At 40.7% G+C, this 21,817-nt stretch overlaps 1 protein-coding gene across 2 annotated transcripts in view; it reads left to right on the top strand.

Annotated features, from left to right (window-relative positions):
* ube2e1 (ubiquitin-conjugating enzyme E2E 1) overlaps positions 1-21,817 on the top strand; it is a 106,269-nt gene that overhangs the window by 34,067 nt on the left and 50,385 nt on the right. The window lies entirely within an intron of this gene.

Raw genomic sequence — 21,817 nt, 5'->3', positions numbered from 1 at the left:
TCCAGCTGCTACCTAAACCATCACGCTGCAAACGTAATTGAGAATGCAAGTTAATGTGAGTAATTAAAATTGGCTGAGCCATGTGTGGTTGTGGCTGGTTAGCAGCCAGAGTCCCATGTCATCGCAGAGATACAGTCGGCAGCTGACAGCAACAGTCCTGGACATCTTTTTATCACGCTGTGTTGTTACAGCTTAACTTACCCAACCAGATGGGAAAGAGGGGACGATAAGGTGAAGCTGTGCTTCACTGACAACAGTCATCGTCCATACCTGAGGCTGATACTGCCACAGAAATGTGTGTTCTCAGTAAAGACAGCCAGATAAACTGCCTAGCCTGTGGTGTTGGTGACCAGTCTGTTTGTCTTTCTTTTTAGGCCAAGGGTCAATTATTGATGCCTGAAAGATAAATGCATACGCTGCTTTTCAGGCTCGCATTTTCTGCCCTGAACCTTGTTTGAGGGTCTATTGTGCTAATTATTGTCATTTGTGTGAGATATGTTTACTTCTGAACAGCCATGCTGTGTGTTAAAATGCAGTATGTATGGAAGGTTGTATTTTCTCTGTTTGTTTTTGGTCGACATTATCCAACATGTATGCTATGTGTAATCTGATGTAAACAAACTCAACTGACTTTTTTTCTCCTGACAAAAGTTTTGTGCTGTAAGTTCACATTGTGGAAATAATCAGATAATATTTCTGATGATGTAAAATTAATCTGTAGATAAACAGACACTGAACTGTTAGTTGTGTTGAACAACAGACTGTACGTGTTACACCACCTATTTCTTACACTTTTGGAAGTTGTTTTTCTAAAACAACTTAGTTCAATCCAGCTGAGACCTCACTGGCAAGAATTTGCATCAAAGCTTTCCTAAATCCATCCATGTACAGCCATCTTTGTTTCACATGGATGATCTTTACCGTGTTTGTCCTGTAGACACATGACATGAAGACGTGATTGCAAAAAGAGAGAAAGTGAAAGCTAATAACAAAGTGCCAGATAAAAAGAAGAGAAAGTGTCCCAGGTTTGGGATCATCATGGTTGTTCAGGTTTGAGGACTTGTAATGACTGAAAAATCCCTCGTCTTCAGCACTGTTGCTGCTTTTTTTGCATTCATAAAAACATAACCACTCAGAAGATCTGTGGTATGACTGGAAAATATAGATGAGTGCACGAGCCAGACTGTGCTTCTGGGCTGCAAGACAAGCTTTCTTTTGAAAATTTCTCATTTACAATCCCAAGCTGACTCAAGTGACGTCATTTGTGTGAGTAATTTCCTCAGACTTGTTGAAACGTCCCACACCCAGAGAGCTGAGCTGATCTCTCAGGCTGGGTACTTATTCACACATCTAGTAAACTGGCTGCATCAGTGACATTCTCCTTTATCGATCTAAAGCAACCCAAAACAACTGATATGTTTTAGACTTGTTTTCTATTTTCTGTCAGATCAGTTTGGTTGCTCTGTCAGATTTTATTATCTGTTTGGTTTTTGAACTCACTTGAGCTGTGAATGAGCCTCAGAAGTCTGCCAGAATTGATTCAAACAGTGAAACTGTAACCGTTAAACAGACAGACCCTTGAAAGTGCAGGCTTACAGTGTTGCCTTTGAATACAGACTAAATGTTTCTCTACAGTCTTAAGCAGCGGGTAGTTTTGGGGCCAAAACCAAGAATCTGTATTCTGTAACTGGTTCAGTGTCTGTTGGTCTGCTCCCATGGAGCTCCCTCAGCTCCCACTTGGTTCTCTGTTTATTTTCCATTTCTCATATCCAGCCAATGCTTCTCTAAACTGCAGTGCTGCTGAATCAATAGTGCAGTGAGAGCCAGGCTGCACCCACAGATTCCACTGTAACGTACACTTCACAGCCGCCTTAAAATCAGACCGTAATGTGTTTCAGTCAGCAGACAATGCCACGGCAGGCGTGGGAGTCATATACTTTTTATCACTCAGGGATTGTGCTCCAAATCATCCCTCCTCTTTGCATCTCGGGCAGTTCTGATCCCTCTCTGCTGCCTATCTAAAAGGTATCTGTAGCTCTTATCATTCACCACCAAAGAGTATTTTCATTCACTCTGTCGCCTCAGCTGTCCTCGCTACACACACGTCTGCCCTTGATAAGATTAATTAACCGCTCAGTGCAAAGATAGTTGGAGTTTCAAGGTAGTTGTACTGTGATGAGCCAATTGTAGGTCACCTGCATGCCAGATGCAGCACTATGGAGCCTGTGGGAGCCATTCATGCTACTGGCCTTCCCATTCTGATACCAGTCGCTGCACTGGCACGGCCCCGAGCTACCATTAATCAAGGGGTATCTTTCATAGGAGACTATAAGGGGAAGTGGCAGATTCCCTGTACCTCGCAGGATCATCCTCCACACAGTAAATCTCTGGTTAATTGTCTCCTTGCATGTCTCAGTTGATTTTCCAGCTGATGTGGCTGCAGTAGCTGTTGAATTCTTAATGTGCCCTTTTGTGGTCCGCTTTCATCGGCTATCACCTTCAAGCTTCGGTGCTTAATGGGGGGTGTCTCCACTTTTATTTTCAAGGGAGTTCAGCAGGGAAAAAGGCATTAATGCTGTTTTAAGAAGAGCTAATGGATCAGTGTAAATCATCACCAGGTGGATCCTTCATTCCTTCCCTGAGTCGCTGCAGCGCCGTATTACAGACATGTAACCCTCCTCCTGCAGGGGTGAGGGGTTAGCTCACCGCCCAGGGGCTCATGTGTGGGTAAGCAGTGAAATCTTGGCACTGGGACAAATAGTTCCAATGCAGAGCAAGGCTACGGTGAGATTCCATTACTGTTTTGGCAGGGAGCTTTTTACAGACAGCCAGGCCGAGCCCCTAGCCTCGGCAGCCACCACACACACCGAGGATTAGCCTCCTGCCAGGGCTTTGATTTCATTTAGGTGACGAATCCCCAGCAGCTGGCACTAAAGAGGCAGGGTGGCAGGACACCAGGGCCGTATGTCTAAGATACTCAGAAAACAGTGTTATTGTAAAATACTAGGTGAGATATACTGATGAGCTACAACGTCGTGACCACAGCTTCCTAAAATGTTCCTTTGGTTGGTGCCAAAATAGCTCTGATTTATTGAGGCATGGATTCTACAGGACCTCTGAAGGTGCCCTGTTTTATCTATCAGCTGATCCTTTAAGTCCTGTAGGTTGTAAGTTGGAGCCTGTGCAGGTCAGACTTCCAGCACACCTCACAACACTCTGTTTGTCCACCAGACTACTGCTGACCAGGAGCACCCGACAAGCCCTGCAGTCACAGAGACACTGAACCAGTGATCAGGCGACAGCATGTTGGTCCTGTCACAACTGCTGTGATCTTAGCTTCAGCCCTTCTCTCCATGTAATCAGTCAAAGCATATCAGAGATAATTAACGTTGTTGACGTCATCTGTGAGTGCTTGTAGTGTTTAGACTCATCCGTGTGTAGATTTTAACATCACTTTGATATTGCTTTGACGGTTAAAACAAAAATGCACTTTCTTCATTCTGGACATTTAAACCCTCTTTTTTTAGACGCACTTTTTCTGTGAATACTTTTTGTTTTTAGTCCATTTTCCACCAAAGTCAGGCAGGCAAACAAAATAACGTCTCAAACACAGGTCAGGGTTTTTTTGAATGCCGGCACATTAACTACAGTCGCATTAAGTTTACAGACAGTGTTTTGTTCCACCCACCATCTATCACTGTAATGTGTTCTTCACTTAATTCTCATTTCTTACTCTCACAGAAATGAAGTCACTACAAACTAGTGTGAATGAGCCAATATTAGAATTTTTTATTTAAAATGTAGGCCAATATATTTGAAGCGGTTTTCTACAGATCTAAATTGCAGAGAGAAAAAGAAAAACGATCATTTATCATTTATTTCAATATGTATTTTAAAAGAAGATATTTTAATGTTTATGTGGCATATAGACTTTCAAGTTCTAATGTGGTCAATTATATTCTCAGAACTTGAAACTGATTTTGAATGAGGTAATGGTGTGAGGAGGACAGATAAATAAATAATATGGCTCGTGTACGTAGTTTGAGGAAGTTCCACCTTGTGCTCTGTGTGAGACATGGTGAGGTTCTGCTGTTCTTTGGCACGGTGGATGGTAGTTTGATGAGCATGCATACACAAAGAAAGGTTGTTAAATGTATGGAACATTACAAAGGAAGAATTAGTCCGACCCCCCGTGGAGGTGGCATCATTTCTCCCTTTTAATTAACATCTGAAAACGGCTGGGTTTGTCAAAAACACAATTAGTCTGCATAGAAGTTTACATAAAACTAAATTTAAACAAATTGCAACAGAGCATCTCGTCACTTTAAACTATACACTCATGACTGATTTTAAATTTTCTATTTAGGCACCTGCCAGTCATACGTGGTGCCTGTTGGCTGTCACCCTTAGAATGATCATTAATTAAGGTTCCTGCAACATAAGTTTTAAAATCTATGTTTGATGCAGCTTGTGAAAGAGTTGAAAGTACCACTGCTCCATCCTGCATGTTAGACACCAAATATTGTGTTTTGGCTCCCGCTGTATTTTAATTGAGCCCTTAGGGAACATGTACATAGCAGAAAACACTTAATATTACATAAATAGATATATGAAGCCAGGATTGTGACAAATTGCATATCTGAATGAAATCTTTTTTGTGTGATTTTTGTCAGAAATTAATCCCAAAACACGGTGCGTTCCTTTCACACTTTACTTCAAACTGGATGCATCCGAGCAGGGTTGGGAGGAAGATCAGGAGAACAAAGGCGAGAGTGAATTACAGATGGACTGAATGTTTCTGGCTGTGAGTGATTGCAGTCTATGGGAGCCCATCTCAATAGAGGAGTGACGTAAAATCAATGTTGAGAGTGCAACCTAATCAATGTTGCCATGATGACTATGGGGAGGGCACTGAGAGATAGTTTTATTTAGTTAGCCTGGAAGGTCACCCTGTGTTTCCTTTGATGCGCCCACACCCTCTCTTCTCACAATCAGCTCAGCGCAGTATGTTTTATAATACTAATGTAATCGTGCTTCAGTCTTGACAGCACTGTGTTTACTCACCCAGACTGCTCAACATGTTTCTCTTTCACAGTAACTTGGCAATTTTCCTCACTCATTCAATTTTGCCCCACAGAGAATGTGTTCATTTCTGTGAGAGTGGCCTGCCATCAACTGTGCATACGATAATGAGAGAATAGCTAATGAGTAGCGCAGGACGTTCGCTCACAATAGCGAGCTGAGTCGGCAGGTCTCTGTGACCTTGGTGAGGATGTGCGCTCGCCTCTGGAGGACCATGTAATGGCAGAGTCAGGTCTTGTAGATCGACCAGGGATAGAAACTGCTGTATTATTGAAACATCATTTGGCTTCATCTAAGGCTTCATCTTGTATAGATAATAATAGCTACACTTTACTTGAAGTGGTGCTTACGAGGCATGAGGAGTGTATTACAGTGTGAGCAAGTAGGAAGCACATGGTGATTAATGACATCTGGGTGTATTATACAGCACAGACTCTGACCTAGTGTGGTTGGCAGAGTCGACTTTTCAGCTTTCTCTTGGGTCACTGTGATACCTTTAGCTGCCTTTAGTTTAATAATTGAAGTTCTCTCAAAACAACTTTAAACTCTTCTTACTCTCATGGATCCCACTCTTTACAATCCAGCCATCAATCCTTTAAATTTATATTTTTAGGGACATGTGGTTTAAAAAAAATCCACTTTTATTGTCTGTTGTAAACTTGGGGATGTAAAATACAATCTGTGGTACTGCTGTCATTCATCTTGCCTCTCTTGAGCTGAGTAATGAACGACATTCAGGGGACATGTGAGACTAATTAATTTGCTGAAAGTTGTCACAGTGTTGGACCTTTACATTCTGATGTCATCCTTTACATTTTAATTAATAGTTAAACTGTTTTCATCTGTTACATGCCAGTTTACAGTGGATCTGATCTGAACTGATGTTTTATTTTTCATCCATTTCATTCGTTGTCATACGTTTAAACTCTAATGTGCAACAGCTGACAGTTTAACTGCTCACAGGGCGCACATCTTCAGCACTTAGTCAGTCTTTATAAGCAACTGTAAGGTAAACACCAAATAAATGAAAATGTAATGAAACCAATACATGCCTTTAAAAGAGTAATGGTTAAAAAAAGATTGACAAGCTGAAGTTGTGCGTGCAGTTTCACACCATCGGTTTAGTCTATAGAGCAGTTTTTTTTTAACGTGTCTTTGTGAATTTTCTTTTTTTGGTCAAGACAGTTCAACTGACAGCTTTCACATCATCCCAAGTGAACTGAAGCAAACTGGCAAAAACACCAGAATGTATTTGAGCCACACCACACAGGTTAGATGTGCACCTTTACCACCAGACCCTGAACCCAACAGCAGCAAAGGTTTTGTCTGTTCTGCTTGTTGTTGCTACGGTGCTGCAGCAGCGTCAACGTTCTGACCGGCTGCCGTCTGTCTGGGATGCACTGGTTGTCAATCAGTTTGATGTGTTGTCACAGGTAGATGACGTCACTACACGGTGGATGTTGTAAACGGTGTGTCAGTGTCCGTGTGAAGTTCATATTTACATCCTGTTCCAGCTCGGCCTGGTTGATCCATTAAACAAATTCACATTGTGGAAGCTCATCACACAGACTTTTGTTCTACACTCCAGTGAAGATCACAAAGTTTCTAGTTCATTGCTGTATATATGAGGTTGATCTACAATAATAATAGTTTTGACTGCCTGTGCTTTAGGTCTTCTTAGTTACTTGTTCTGGAGCTTTCGGCTGTATTACATAGTCTTCATCTGCAGATGACGTGGAACTGTGTTCAAACATTTTATTATCCTGATCGCTCTCAGGACTTCTTCTCCATGATAAACACACAATGAAGTTGTTGAAAGCTCCAGAATAAGAAAGCAAGTAAAAGTTGATTGGAGATGGTTCTGCTGAGTTCTGTTTCTAATTGTTTCTATTGTTTTTGAGTTCTCTGTAGGAACCGTTTAAGCTCCTGTTCTACTTTCAAACAAGTGTACAAAGCAGACAGCAAAAGCTGCAGCAGTGCAGCGTACCATGTGGACTTTCTAACTTAACGAGACATTTCAGGTTCCAGATGTTCATACAGCTTCAGCTGCATATTGATCCCAACCTAATGATATTATAAAGCTCATCCTGTTCTGTTCCTGGTCTATCTGGCACATATGGACATTTTTAAGGAGTACGTCACCAGTTTGTTCACTTGAAATTTGCTTTTTTTGGTTGCTAGTTGTACTATTTACTACATACAAGAAAACAACTGTATGATGTCTTCTGTCACCCTGGAGTCAGTTTTAACCCTGATGATATCATATTGATGGCATTTCATCTTTTCCTGATTGGTCATGAGGTTGGAACATTTGGATTAAAAAACCTGATTTATAAAACTGTGGTATGTTTGCAGATGTGCACAAAGCAGAATTAGTTAGAGACTATTATAGGTCTTCCATCTTAAAAAGAATAAATTTTTTCTATTATATGGTAAGAAAAGGATAGTTTCTGTTGACTCCATCTAGGTGTTGACACTCACAGCCATGGATTTGCTCGGGTCACAATCTGGACAAACATAAGGCAGTTATGACTTCATGATTCAGATCATCCTTCTGCACAAAACGCACTGAGCACCAGATATCATTTTGTCAGAACGTGAAGCGTTTGTGTTCAGTGGTTTTCCTGTCATTCCTCGACTTCTCCAGATTTATTTAAAGTGTAAGAACTCTCACCTCAGGCGCTGTCTCAACATTTTCAGCTAAAGTGTTTATTTCTTGTAGCATGAGGCTTGAAAGTTGGAGGTAGCACCGGAGGCAGCGCAGACTTAATTCTAAACAGAGGCTTCACCTCTGCAGAGCTCACTGGGGTGATGCTGCTGCTGCTGCTGGATTTTGTTACCTTTCAACCAGATGAGACGCTCCCGACTTTACGCACACACACACACACACACACACACACCACCAGTAAATCTCAGTCCTCTCGCCAGTGTGGAATTTTATACCCTCAGATTTTTTTGAAGTGGATGAAAGAACTTTGACTTAAGACATTTTACAAAAGATGAAAGGGGCCTTTTAGATAAAAGAGCGTTTTTCTGGCAAAGGAATGTCACACTGACACCGTTCTGATTTTTCTGAACACCACATCTGAGGCCAAAAGGAATGACCTGAAATTTTCCTCAGAATCGCCCTTCTTTCATAACTTGTTACAGTACATTTCAAGATTTCATTAGAACAAGATTCAGTAAAAGGGTTATGCAGTACATCATCAGAATTCAAAAGCCAGAAGTGTGAGTGTTTTACAAAATCAAAGCTAATGAATAGACTATAGTGCTGATCCCAGGAAAATGCAATCCATTTCTCCAACAGTGTGCGCCACTGATTTGCCTGAGTTGTTACCATGGATATCAGCTCCTTCAAACTTACATTTTGTTTAAGTAGTTGAGAATACTCAGAGACACACAGCTTTCCATCTTGGTGTTAAATCTTTCCATCCGTCTTGCAGCTGAAACAACCTGCATCACTGACAGCAGCACGTTGCTCTGAGCGTTACATACAGATAGACGCAGTCGTCATGATGTGGGACACTGAATATGCGTATCTGGGGGGTGGATGTAATTGAAATTCAATTCAGTTCAATTCAATTTTATTTGTATAGCACATATTTACAACAACAAGTCATCTCATAGCGCTTAACTAAGGCAGAGACAGAAACACCCAACAATCCAAACATCTGGATTCCCTATAAGCTTCAGCAGTCTGCTGGTGGGAAGGAACTGAAAACCCCCACAGGGGAAAAAAACCTCCGACAGAACCAGGCTCAGGGAGGGACGGCCATCTGCCTCGACCGGTTGGGTGGATGTAGGATGAATTATAACATTTAGTTTACAGTTAAACAAATTATTAGAAGTTATTGTTCTTTTGTAACAGGAGGCATCATGGAGGGGGCAGCAGAAATATATTCCCCAGTATTCTAACATGTTTATCGAACATGAATCTAATTCATTTCCTAGTTTGGACATTTTTCAGGCTTTATTACAGACAGGCTGGGATGTTGAACATAATATTTGCATCCTCATCCATAAGTGACTGAGGCACTGTAAACCTTTGTGACTTATACAAGTGGGGTAAAATATCTTTAATCCTGTAAGTTCTGGGCTGTTTTAATGGTAATTTCACTGCCTTTGCTTTTAAACCATCTTGGTTATTATAAGGACAAGCCATTAAAACTGCGCCCCCTTTTTTTTTTCAGAACAATGTTGGCTGCTTAGATTTTACATAATTTTATATAATAATGTTTTTTTTTTTGTTGGGCTTTATATTTAGAGGTAAAATAATTTCTAAAATTAGTTGTGAAGCCATAAATGCAGGCAGTAGAGATATTGTGTCATAACTGTGTCGGTGAGATTCATGAATCTGTTCATATCAGAACCATGATGGTGGGATATGGTATGAACTAGAAACTAGGAAGAATATGTATTTAGGGCTAAATAAAAATAACTGTCATTGGTTTGTTTGTTTATTTCTTTACTCCAGGATGTTCTATGTGTGATTGCATTGCATAGATATTAACACTGCTGCTGTAAATCAGACCAGTGTAATGGTTGTGGAGATGGACACAGAGCTGTGTGCAGTTTAAGACAAGCATTAACTTTGATATAAATGTAATATCTTTTTATTTTTACCAATAGTTTGTTACACAGATGAGCAACTAGCATCATTAGAAAGGCCAGGTGGAGTGGTTTCATTTGACGTGCCCAACGCCTCGCAGCAATGAATACTTAGAGAGAAGTTTAACCCAGAAGAAAGGATGTGAACTTGGAAGCAGTGTCCACTGGGCTGTAAGAGTTAATGTCAAGCAATTATTGGAAATGCTTTGTAATATTATAACAAAGATGAACAAACCTCTATAATAATACAGAAATAACAAAGTGGTCTGCAGCCTATTACTGTACAACTTCCAACTATGTAAGGAAAAGAATGACTCAGCACATTATCTGAACTGCTGTGAGAGTTATCAAAGTTTGATAACATAATAATATTTTATGACAGCTTCTAACAGGTTAGAATAACCCTGGAGCTTTTCTAAATATAGCCAGACTGAAGAGTCACTTTTTAAGTTAGCAATATTGATTAACAGATTCTAGTTTGAGGCCTAAAAGAAGGATCAAATATATATTGCTCTGAAGATTTTCCTCTGATTCGAAAGCAGTGTGGAAACCTTGCATCAGCACTATTTGTCTGGTGCCCTGCTCAAGTCCAAGGCCAAACCTCTGAAGACTATTCACATCTTCAGCCTGCTTTCATCTCCCTCTGCAGTGACTCAATAAGTGGTGAGCGCGATCAGAAAGATGAGTCGCTGCTCAAAGAAACAGATTCAATCCAGTTCAACAGCTGACTGATGTCAGTATAGACATAGAAGTGTATAAAACAGGATTTAATTTGAATGTTTTTTAACCTTTTATTGTTTTAATAATGGCTTTTATTTAATTTAAAGTAATATGAATTATAATATAAGAGTATACATTTTATATTATTTTTTCTCCTCAAGCTTCGGAGCTTCACCAAGCAAAAAAACCACCAAACCCACTCTGCTCTCACCTTTGTGGTGGTTTTTTTCTCCCCTCTTTTGTCTTGTGCTCTCTGTAGTGGTGTTTTATTGGCTGCAGTTCCACGCAGTGAGAAGAGGAGGGTTAATCAATGACCATTTCTGCTCCATAACGGGAGACATTGTTGGCTACAGCAACGGTAAAGGTTATCATAAACACATTTGCTTCCCTTTAGTGGCTGAATGTGTGAAAAGAAGATGGAGATATCCAACCTCATCATTTGCTTAAATTATCACTGTGAATGCAGCGTAATAGGCTACAAGGGAGACGTACAGTGTGCCGGCAAGTTATTGAGAAGCCTTCAGGAGGTTATTCATACAGTCTGTTCAGTGATGTCACTTATCTTCAGCAACACTAAAATACATTTTCTGTAACATGATTCCTTTTTGGTACCAACTGATGTTTAATCTTCCTTATTTATTATTGATCAGATAGTTTCAACATGAGATCAACTCTTTGAAACAATTATAGACTAGATGTGTGTTCGTCTTTCCAAAGTCTTTAAACATGGGTCTTGATCTCAGTCAGTGAGCAACGGGGTTAACTCCATCCAGTGATGAATGTGTGAAAGTCTTAGAAAAAGGTAGTTGAGTTTAGATCCTTTTTTTTTTCCAAACTGACACCAGGTCAATTTTGAAATTCAGTGAAAGAAAAATTTAAATCATTACCACCCTACAGAGCTCAGATTGCCAGTCATGCTGAAATATTTAACCATACTTAGCTAGATTCCCAAATTATACTTATTTTGATGCCTTCTATTTAGGACCTAATAAATGATTTCTTTAAAACCCTGTCTTATGTGTCCCCAAATTCCACTATACTGTGTGACATCATGGAGAGTTCATCAAGCTTTATGTAAAGTCAATGCTCTTACCCACAAAACAAAAGGAAAACGCTGTGTTTGAGGTTAACTGGTAACATAGTATGTCATGTTAGTATATTTACTCAGACTTTAGTTTTCCCTTTTTCCCTGGTCCAGAGGTGTCCTGGTGTATAACGAACACCCCCTGGCCAATCAGAAACCAGCACTTTCTGGGGTCGTGTATAATAACATAATAATGAGCTTCTTCCCCCACGACATCCGACTATTCTTTACTTTCCTTACTTTAGTCAAGTATCGCATAAGTAGCACGAGCACTAACCAAACAGCATCCTGTGTGAAAGAGCCGTCAGGTTGTCAGTGTGTTTTATAAAGATAAGATGTGAGGTAGCTGAGTTGGGGATAATTGCTGCTTTTCCCATGACTGCACTGTCAGTGTTTGCCATCAAAACAAATCATGCACAAAGCCTGAATGGCCTAATTCATTTAAAACTGCTCTATATTGATGCAGGTCTCACATCTTATTAGAGGCATCATTAGAACAAGCATGCAGGGAGTGTATTAGATTTGATGCCTGCCCATGAGCTGTCATTAACATTTAGGAAGTAATCTGTGTCTTGATTCCTTTCATATGATCTTGTTGGCTAATTTAATAGCCTAATGTCTGTTGATTTGTCCCTGAAGGACCTATTTGGAGATTATGAGCCATAAACAAAAATGAGTGCGTGAGACAATTCATTCTTTTATTGGCCTTTATGTTTTATCTGTTGGCCAAACAGTTTTCAGGTGAGTCAAGCAGCACTGATGTGTCTGCTTGTAGCGCTGTTGTTGTTTCCATGGAAATTCCTCTTGCAGCACAAAATGCACACACATGCACAGAGTCACTGCAGGGATGTAATGTTGCTAGGCAACGTGTTCAAGACAATGGGGACGTGCAATTGGTTTAGTGCTGATTCAAAGGTTAGAGGGTGTTGGAGTTGCACCAAGCTTGACCTTCGTCCAATCAGGCCTTCTGTCGCCTGCTCTTTTCACCTCCGCTACCAGTGAACTTGTGCATTGTGAACATATAGCTGAAGCACGTGAAGAGGGACAAAGGTCTGCACAAGCCAACACTTAGTCCTTTCAGCTCAGGCAACAAAGGAATCCAAAGAGCTTCTATCTCGAGGGGATTTACACATTTCACCTCATTCTGAAGCCCTTTTTACAGTGGATTATTCCCTGAGACCTTGAAACTAACCTTCATTAAAAGAAATGACATGATGATGCTGGTTAGTGTTCGCTAATGAGCCTTTCAAATCCTGCTAACCAGCAAAGGGCAGCCCCCAGAGCTTTATGGCTTCATAATACTAGCTAGAACTAGCTGATAGTTGTCAGTCAATACTGGTGACCTACTGAGTTTTCCCTAATGAGATTTATTCTTAGATCCTTGAGTGACTGAATAAGTTCAGATTTAATATATAAATGCATGTTAAACACTCTCTCTGTTAATGTTCCCAGTGGTAGTAAGGGGTCGGTCATGTCAGGTCAGGGTTAAAGACATCAGCATCACTGAAAATAACAAGGTCCTACTGAGTGTTTTTAAACCACATCTGAAGGAAAAGCTTTCCAAATGGCCACATTCACAGGTCGGGTGAAAAGCCTGCCTTCAGAGCCTTGGCTGCATCACAGCACCTCCTTGATCTGTCACCAAGAACTCTCTTTTGTGTGTCTCTGTAGCCTTGATACAATGAATGGTATCAATAGGAATAACGGTGCACACTTTTGCACAGTCTTTCTTCGGAGGCGTTCAGGAAGTTGAACTTAGTTTTGCCTGCATTCAACCTTAAGCCTGATCATAAACTAGGCATGTTTTTAGATTGTTGGTTTCATCAAGTTACACATATTTTAATATGTACTTCTCTTGGTTCCAATGTGTGAGAGAGGGTGTTCTTGATGCTGAATTTTATTTGAAGCCTAATGAGCCTTTAGGATCATCTACACATGATCAGATATGGACTGAGGTTAACATCATCAACAGTGCCAGGAGAAAGCTCTTTTGAGTCGTGTATTTCGGTTTAGAACCAAGGAAGATATAGAAAAAGAATATGTACAATCAGATCTGATCTAGACACGTTTTCTAATCATTCATCGTGGTTTTTATAATCAAGTTTGACTGTCGTCCACAGAATGGATGCTGATGCAAAATCAAATGTACCAAAACCACATACTGTACATGTACATTCACGTGACAACACCCCCAAAGTCACCATGACTCATGTCCATCTGGGGCAAAGGAGGAAACCAGGTTATGTTGTTATACAACAAACCCTTATTTTCATTTCTGTTTGTGCATCCTCAGTTCCTTTCTTCACCTCTTCTCCATACAGCTTTGTCCCTCCTACAGGAGATACAAGAGATGTAAGGAGAGAAAAGTGGAGGCAACAGGAATTTACCAAAATAAGACGTCTTTGCTTTGGAGTTGTTGTTTGAAAGCAACGTGAGTGGAATATGACATTTCAGGGAGCTGCATCCATCCATTGTGATGTTGTAGCCCACTGCTGTATTTTATGATCTCTGTCAGATGACCTCTGGGGGTGTCCTGTGGTGTCTGGCACCGGGACATTGGCAGTTGATCCTTTAGGCCTTGTGGGTTGCTGGTTTAGGCTTCTGGTATATCCATTGATGCTCAACTGGAGTGGGTTCTGAGGAGTTTAGAATCAATGTCTTAGGCTCTTATTCGTGTTCCTCAAGCTGTTCCTGAGCAGTTTTTGCTGTTTGGCTCGGTGCCTGCTGGGGAAGCCACTGCCATCAGTTTGCCAAACCGGACTGTCCTTGTCCTGCAACAATGCTTAGATGGGTGGTACATGTCAAAATAATGTCCACACAAACCCAAAGACATCAGGTTTCCCAGAAGAAAATAACAGTGTTTATTAAATGGTCAGTGTTATTCACTTCACCTGTCAGTGGTTTCAGTGTCACGTCTGATCATGTACATTTACTTTTGATTCAATTCACAGTGCGACGTAACGGGACAACGATGTCGTCCTCAGAGACATGGTTTGAATGTCGTGATGCTTTTAAGCATTAACAGTCCTGAAAAGACTTCCACTGATGCAGCCTCATTCATAGCTCCTGTGGTGAGCTTCCTTTCTCTACACTCCTCTCTTCTCAAGATGTATTTTAAGAATGGAGACATCCTTCAAGGGAGCGTGCTGAGATAGATTTACAGGTCATAGACAGGAACACAGAGGACAGAGGAGGTGGGCTGACACCACATAGAGAAATGACAGATGTTTCATTCTAGCTTGCTTTTGCTAACAAAAACTTGGAAGAGGGTCAAAACTTTGTTGGATGGTCAGGCTCACCCACTAACAGAACATCAACAGTAGTCCAAACACTTGACTCCCATTTAGGGATTGTTCACACATGGACAGTGTCTAGAAGTCTTCATTCCCACCTTACTGGCAATGATTCTGACTTTCTCCCAACTGGGTTTAGTGTGTGTGAGCCACATTTCTTTATTTACCTGTTTGTAATAGATTTGTGTGGTGCAGCCTCTGTTCACTCCCCAGTGAGTCACTGACATTTGCGCAGTGCCCTTGAGCGTAGAAACATAGCTGAGGTGCTTCTACAATAATAACAGTGTATTGGTGGGCCAGATACTGAGGTGTCAAAGGCATCAAAAGCACTGTAAGCAAACAGACTGCGAGCCGTGTTAGATTCGTTTCACACCCAGAAGAACAAAGGTTCGTTTGAGGTCCTTGGTTAGACAGATAACAATGAAAACCTTGGGAAAAAACCCAGGCCTTCGGTTTTTTTTAAAGTTTTTAAAAACAGTTGCATGACTTCTTTGGTTCTACTTAAGTGTTTTTGAGATTGTACCAGAAAGTTTCTTTGTAGTTTTGGTTTCTTGAAATAGTGAATTGTGTTGCAGGTGAAAAGGAAGAAATGTGATTTTAAAAAGTCTTTTGAGGTTTTGTGATTTTGGACTATATGGATGAAGTTCACTTGATTTAAATAATTTATAAAGTGAAATGGAAAAGTCCCCAAAACTGCACTTGAATGTTTACTCAATGACCAGCCCTTGTTTCCTCCATTTAGTCCATTAAATACTTAGTACTTGTCATTTATGTTTGGCCACTTGGAGGAAGCACAACCAACTAAAATTAGAAAAATGACATATTATCTCCTTATAAAGACAGGGAAAGAGTTCTTATTGACTGCCTTCCCTTTTAAATATAGTATTCACAGTGTTGACGTCAAGGTTCATGCTTCAGGTTAGTGTTTTGCTGTTCTTACCACCTAAACAAAATGAATCAAATGTAATAACAAAAGGCAGCAATTCCTTAAGCAAGCTACACAAAAAGTGATGCTTTGAAAATTGCATCTGTCTTGAGAATATTTCCAGCATATAAATAATAAATGGTAGAAAAAGCAAAACCTCATGCGAAGCCCTTCAACAGTAAACCACAAACTTGAGTGATGGCAAAGTCATCACAAAGAAATGGAAAAGGTTTTGCAAATTTCTCTTTATGTAACCATCCCAGAATCCCACACAGTCTCACTGGGTTTAAAACCAGTAGTGACTTGATAGAGATGGACAGTCGACGCTCGCCTCTGTCACACAACCACATTAGCTAAATTGATTAGCTAAAGCAATCATTGATACACCCGTAGGGCAAAATGATAAATGATGCCACTTTGAGCGCAGAGGTCACAGAGCTCACACTTCTAAGCTAAAATCAAATGTTGACAGTGCTGCTGTAGTTTTATGAAGCATTTGACTTATTACCTTATGTGCTGAAGATGTGGATTTTCTGTTCAAAAGATAATGACTTTTGCACACAAGATGTAGATCTTTAGAGATTTTCATGGCTCCAGAGCATGGAGTAGGGTTGATCGCTCTTTTAAATGTCAGCATAACCATCGTCACAGTAGTATAGTCATCGGACATTATTGACTTTATCTGAAGCAACAGATATGTAAGTGAGAACTATATGATGACATTAACTGCATTAGAAAAGTGAAGTGCTGAAAAAGTAAAGTGCTATTTATGTAATCATTGATTTTGCTTTTCAGACGTTTCATAGTTCTCAAACTCAGATGAACTTCTCGTTAACAAAGGACAACATGCACTTATTACTGTGACACAAATGTAATCATCAGTCCAAGTGTTGGAGATTAAACTGTTGGCCCGTGGAGCTGAATGAAAAGTCAGGGGATGACCTCTGCAGATGTTGAATATTCATGAATATATCCATGAAATATTTGAGACCTGAGATGAAAATTCAATAATGTCAAGGGCAAATACGTCAGAGAGAAAAAAATGATTTGATTATGATTTTTTATCTGGGGACCACAAATATACACTCGGCTGACCCCGACACCAGCACACAATCTAAGTCGTAGCAATGTATGAATGAACAGTGTGAGTTTAAGCGTACTTTTGGGCACAAAGGTTTAAAACGATAGTAACCTAAATTAAGTTTTATGGAAGACCTTCTCGTTGCAAATCACCATCTCCCACTGGATTTGTCATTGTTTGCATAAATGCCTGGCAAGGCGTGGAGTTTCTAAAAAATGTGGAGAATCTTCCACGTAGATGATCAAATAAGATATGTAAAGGAGGTAATCATCATCCCTCAGAGCTGAGGTTGGCAGTATTCTTTTGAGCGTCACTAACCTTTCGGTACTTTTACAAGTTGAGAGGAAACTAGACTTTTGTGCCTCCTCTTGGCTCCGTTTCAGTCTGAAGAACATCTATGCTGTGAGACTTCTGCCAATCACACGACTTTTTTGCCAGTTTAGAGAGAATGAAGAGCAACAACTCTACACCCAGTTGGTTTAGACCAAAGATTTCATTCAGTAGAGCTGCGTTTGAATGAAGTAATGTTGACTTCTAGTTTGAGTACGTTTGCATGTTTGAAGCGTGTGCATGTTCCTGTGCTCTGGTTGTTTGTTTTTGCTTTTTCAACTCTGGATTCCTGCCTACCTCACATTTAAACATATTGGAACATAAAAAGCTTTTCTATTATCAAGTCAAGTATCACCAGTAGTCTTGGGGTTCGAGAAGTGGAAGGTCAACATTTCAGATCCCCAAACATTTCATCAAATCCCCCAACAGGCTGCAAGAATGTGTGAGGAAAAGTGAGTGAGTTACGCTCTCTGCGCCTTAAACAAGCTCAGTGGAGGTGCCCTTGAGTGGGACACTGAGCCCCCAGCTGCTGCTGCAGCACTACAAGGCTGTGGTTGTGCTGCACTGCTGCTTGTCTCAATGTGTCTGTCTGTATGAGTCTGAGTGAGCAGCATGGGGCTGCTGGAAAAGAGCACACAGCCCACTAGACGCTTCCTTTGTAAATAAAGGTTTAAAAAGGTAATATGACATATTCACAACCCTAGGTGAGCTAGTATTCTGCTGTTTCTGTGTGATGTCCTAACAAGCTGTCACAAGAGATTATGGCTACTATCTAAAAGCCACAACTGACAAACACCCACACAGTTCAAACATTAGTCACATTCAGCATTTCTGTGCCGAACACTGTAGAGGCGCTCTGAGTTTTTCTCTGTGGCCCTGGGCAAAGAAACACAGCGGCGGCCTCAGTCCTCTGTAGCCAACAGTGGAAGTGCCTGTATTTTATTGTTGTATTGGATGCACGACTGCACAGTAAAAATAGTTTTCAGGAAGACAGGAATGGATGTAAGGTGGTGATAATGATGGTTATATGAAGGTGTTGGATGACACAGCAGTCAACAGTGAGAGCAGGATGATATTGAATTTCAAAGGCAGCACAAACCCCATGCTGAGTTCCTGGAAGAAAAAATGCAGCCATAAGCAGTTAATGCACCGATCCCTCTGGTATTAAGTGATACAAATCTTTAAAGGCCAAACATCCCTGCAGTCTGAATACATAAAACTGTACAGTATAGTCCTTCATGTATTTGTGACCTGTGATAACATTTTAACCAATGTTTTAACACATGGGGCAAATCCTGATTAATTAGTCTTCATCCAATCCTGATTCTGTTCATTAAATCTTAAATTAGACCGACATTTTGTTGAATAATGATGCAGAGCAAAAAGGAAATTGAACTTTTAATTGTTCCCTCTCCAGATTTTGTTGGTTTTTCCCATCAGATTTGTAGGTTCTTGATAAAAGAAGGTCTGTACGACCATGAGCCTTAAAAGACAATATACACGCTGGCTTTGTAGTGTTTCTTTGCAAATGCACCACAAATGAAGAAATTATTACATGAGTGAATGATAAATAAAAGACTGTAGTGCTGCCTTTTTATCTGTACGAGCTAAACTTTGCTCGGTAGAAAAACCACATTTAATTAATTACGTCACACAATCGCTACCTGCAGCTACTGGCAGCTTTGAAGATGTTTTCTTACATCACTCAGTGCACGATTCAACCTAATGAATCAATTCATTCAATTCAACTCCTTAAATGTCAGTACAAATTTAATATTTTGTTTTTATTGGCCCTCTTGTCGGACATACTCTTTAATGATTATTGGATTTTCAAGTGCTATAAAAAATTGTCTGACTTCCAGATGTTCTCCACACTTGGAGAAGAACTGGTGGAGCATCATTCCAGTGCACTACAGCAGCACTACACCTAGGGTTAGGGTTAGGGTCATCTTATTAACAATAAGATCTAATAACTGTACTTTCTACATCTTGAGCATTGTCAGCATTGGGATCATCCAAAGGCAGTTGTAAATGACTTAAATCTGAGCGCCTAAACAACAACGGGACACGACTCTGTCGCACTAGAAAGTGGCACATCAAAGTTCATGTGCACATCCTCTTTTGGGCACGTAGCCACGGCTTGCAGGCCTTTGCTCGAGCACACAAGCATTAGTGCTGTCACAATAGCTCTGTGAGCCAGAGAGCTCGCTGTCTGCCAGTGAGACTGTGAGTTTAGTCACTGATGGAACAAAAAGTTAAGATTCAGGAGTTGATGAGACTCTTAAAATGTCTGCAAAACAGTTAGAGAGTCTCGTTTGTTGTTTTGAAGTTCATCCTCTGACAGAGCAGATGGATTGTACAGTTTACCTTTGTGGAGATTTGTGGTCTTTTCATTTTCCAGTTGTGAGTTCAGCTGTATAGAGAATTCACAGTAGCATGGGAGCCAAAGCATGCAGAAAGAGCCTCATCTTAATTATCGTGTTCCTCTGGTGGGGCACTCTTAGTGCTCCAGGCTCATTATTAATGACTTCCAGTGTGGAAATTGACACCGTGGGAAATAGCAGGGTCCATCACTGTCGTTTGGCCTTTATTATGAACAGCACTCTGTACTTCTGATTCAAGTGCTCGTGCGTTTTGAAGCAGATCTGAGATTTTAAAAGATAGGAGACCATCAATTAAACATAACAGTCAAGTTGCATTGGATAAATAAGAGAGCAAACCCTGAGCTGGATCTTGGAGGTCTGTGTCCTCCATCATTCAGACAGGCCTCGGGTCGTGATAAAAATATATATTTTTCTCTGCTGGATCCCAAATCTGTCCTCCTGTCAGAGCGAGTTGTACCAGACTGCAGAAACAGAAAAAGGAGGCGGTGCCGGCACAACTCTAAATATTTCCAGATGCTGTAGACCCAACTGTGGGAACTCAGAAAACAGAAAAACCAGCAGTTGGCCCATCTTAAGAGGCCTAGAGGACGATTTGAAATGTCTACCTGGCAATAGGATTTAATTTATGATGGGTTTTTAACGGCTAACACTGGTAGTTTGTGGATTGCGTCTTCCAACAGTGGCTCTTTTGTGTCGATTTTCATTAAAATTAACTGTAGTGATGGAACAAAATTGACTTGGTGGGTTGCCACATAGAGCACATTAAACATACTAGAGGAAATTATTAAAGCAGTAACCGGTTATTTAAAAGCTATGTTTCACTGAGAGTTTTCTACTTTTGTTCTCAACAGAGCTTTTGTGAGACGCTTTCTGCTGAAATTACTTCCTATACAGTTACCATCGTATTACATTTATTCATATGTTCACAAGATGCAAACAAAACAGGCAGTAATGCTGGTAGGTCGGCCATGTTTACGAAAACTATAATCAATCTGCTTTAAAATACATAGAACCCAGGAAATTAGGGCTGGTCCCAATGGCAGTCTCTGTTCTCTGGATATTCAGCCATTGGGCTGAGGGGGGAATATTGATCATCCCCGTTGTAGCACGGCGAACGAATAGTCGGCTATTCGGCTATTTGGGCCCTACAGGAATTATTTTCAAATAGAAAAAAAAATGAGATACAAATATAAAGTAATTATAAGCATAGTGTCCAACAAAAAGGCCAAACTGTAACAGAAGATACAAAAATATGAACCCTCACCCTAAGACATGATTAATGCATCGATCCCAAACTGTAGACAGTTAAAATCAGCTCCACAGGACTGCAAATTACATGAGGCAAAAAAAAGCTTTACTTTTATCTGACCACAGCATTTCTCAGGAGCTTCATAGAGGTCGTTTTTTGATTATTTTGATGACAGACAGAAGTTTAGAAATTGATCTATTTTGCTTCTAAGCTGTGGGTCAAGGCGTAGTTTCTTTAAACGTGGATGAACACTTGCACATTTAAAATACTGAGGTTCAAACTGAAGAGAGCTGTTTGAACTAGAAAATGCATTTTCTCCTGAAAACGCATTTGAATGCTGACAGCTGAAGGAAATTGCTAAACGTTGCTGAAAATGGCTGATTGCCAATAATGTCACCATATTGTTGTTTAACCAAATCTGCTTTTCTACAACCACTGGCACTGAAAGACTGTTTGATACACAAACATGGATTTCTCCAGTGAGTCACACCAGGCCGTCTCCTCACACTGAGCACAGCCACGTATTGGCCTTTTTGTCCCCTATCGGTCCCGCCACACTATCGCCCGCCACACTATTTTCATTCATCCAGGAGAACATGTTGGCATCCTTTCTCGAGCCCACTCCCATAATTCCTCTCCATGTCCAAACACACGCTGACAAGAAATAGGTCTGCAGTGGCCCAGTGCTTTACAACAGGCTGCTGTTTCACATGAACAACTCCGCTCACGCTCTCATCTTACATTTATGTGCCTCACACATGCTCTCTGGCTCTCTCTGGCTTTCTCTCTGTGTGTAAATGATGAAAGTAAAAGTAATACAAGAAACCGACAGGGGCATCTGGCCTAATTCCAATAGAAAATGGAATTGGATTAGTGCCTCTTTTCTCGCAGCTGTGTGAGTGTGTGTGACTGTGTTTGTATGTGTGTGTTTTTGTGTGAGTGTGTTATAGCGTGTGTGGTGCGACAATCAAGGCAACAATGGAGCTCGGCAGCAGCCAGCTGCCCAGCAGTGAAACGCTGATGAACAGTGAGGAAACAGAGCTGCTGCTGCTGCTGCTGCT

Source organism: Stegastes partitus, unplaced genomic scaffold, assembly GCF_000690725.1.
Source record: "Stegastes partitus isolate 25-593 unplaced genomic scaffold, Stegastes_partitus-1.0.2 Scaffold1064, whole genome shotgun sequence".
Lineage (NCBI taxonomy): Eukaryota > Metazoa > Chordata > Actinopteri > Pomacentridae > Stegastes > Stegastes partitus.
Note: the sequence above shows the minus strand (reverse complement) of the source record. Positions and strands in the feature narration are given on the sequence as shown.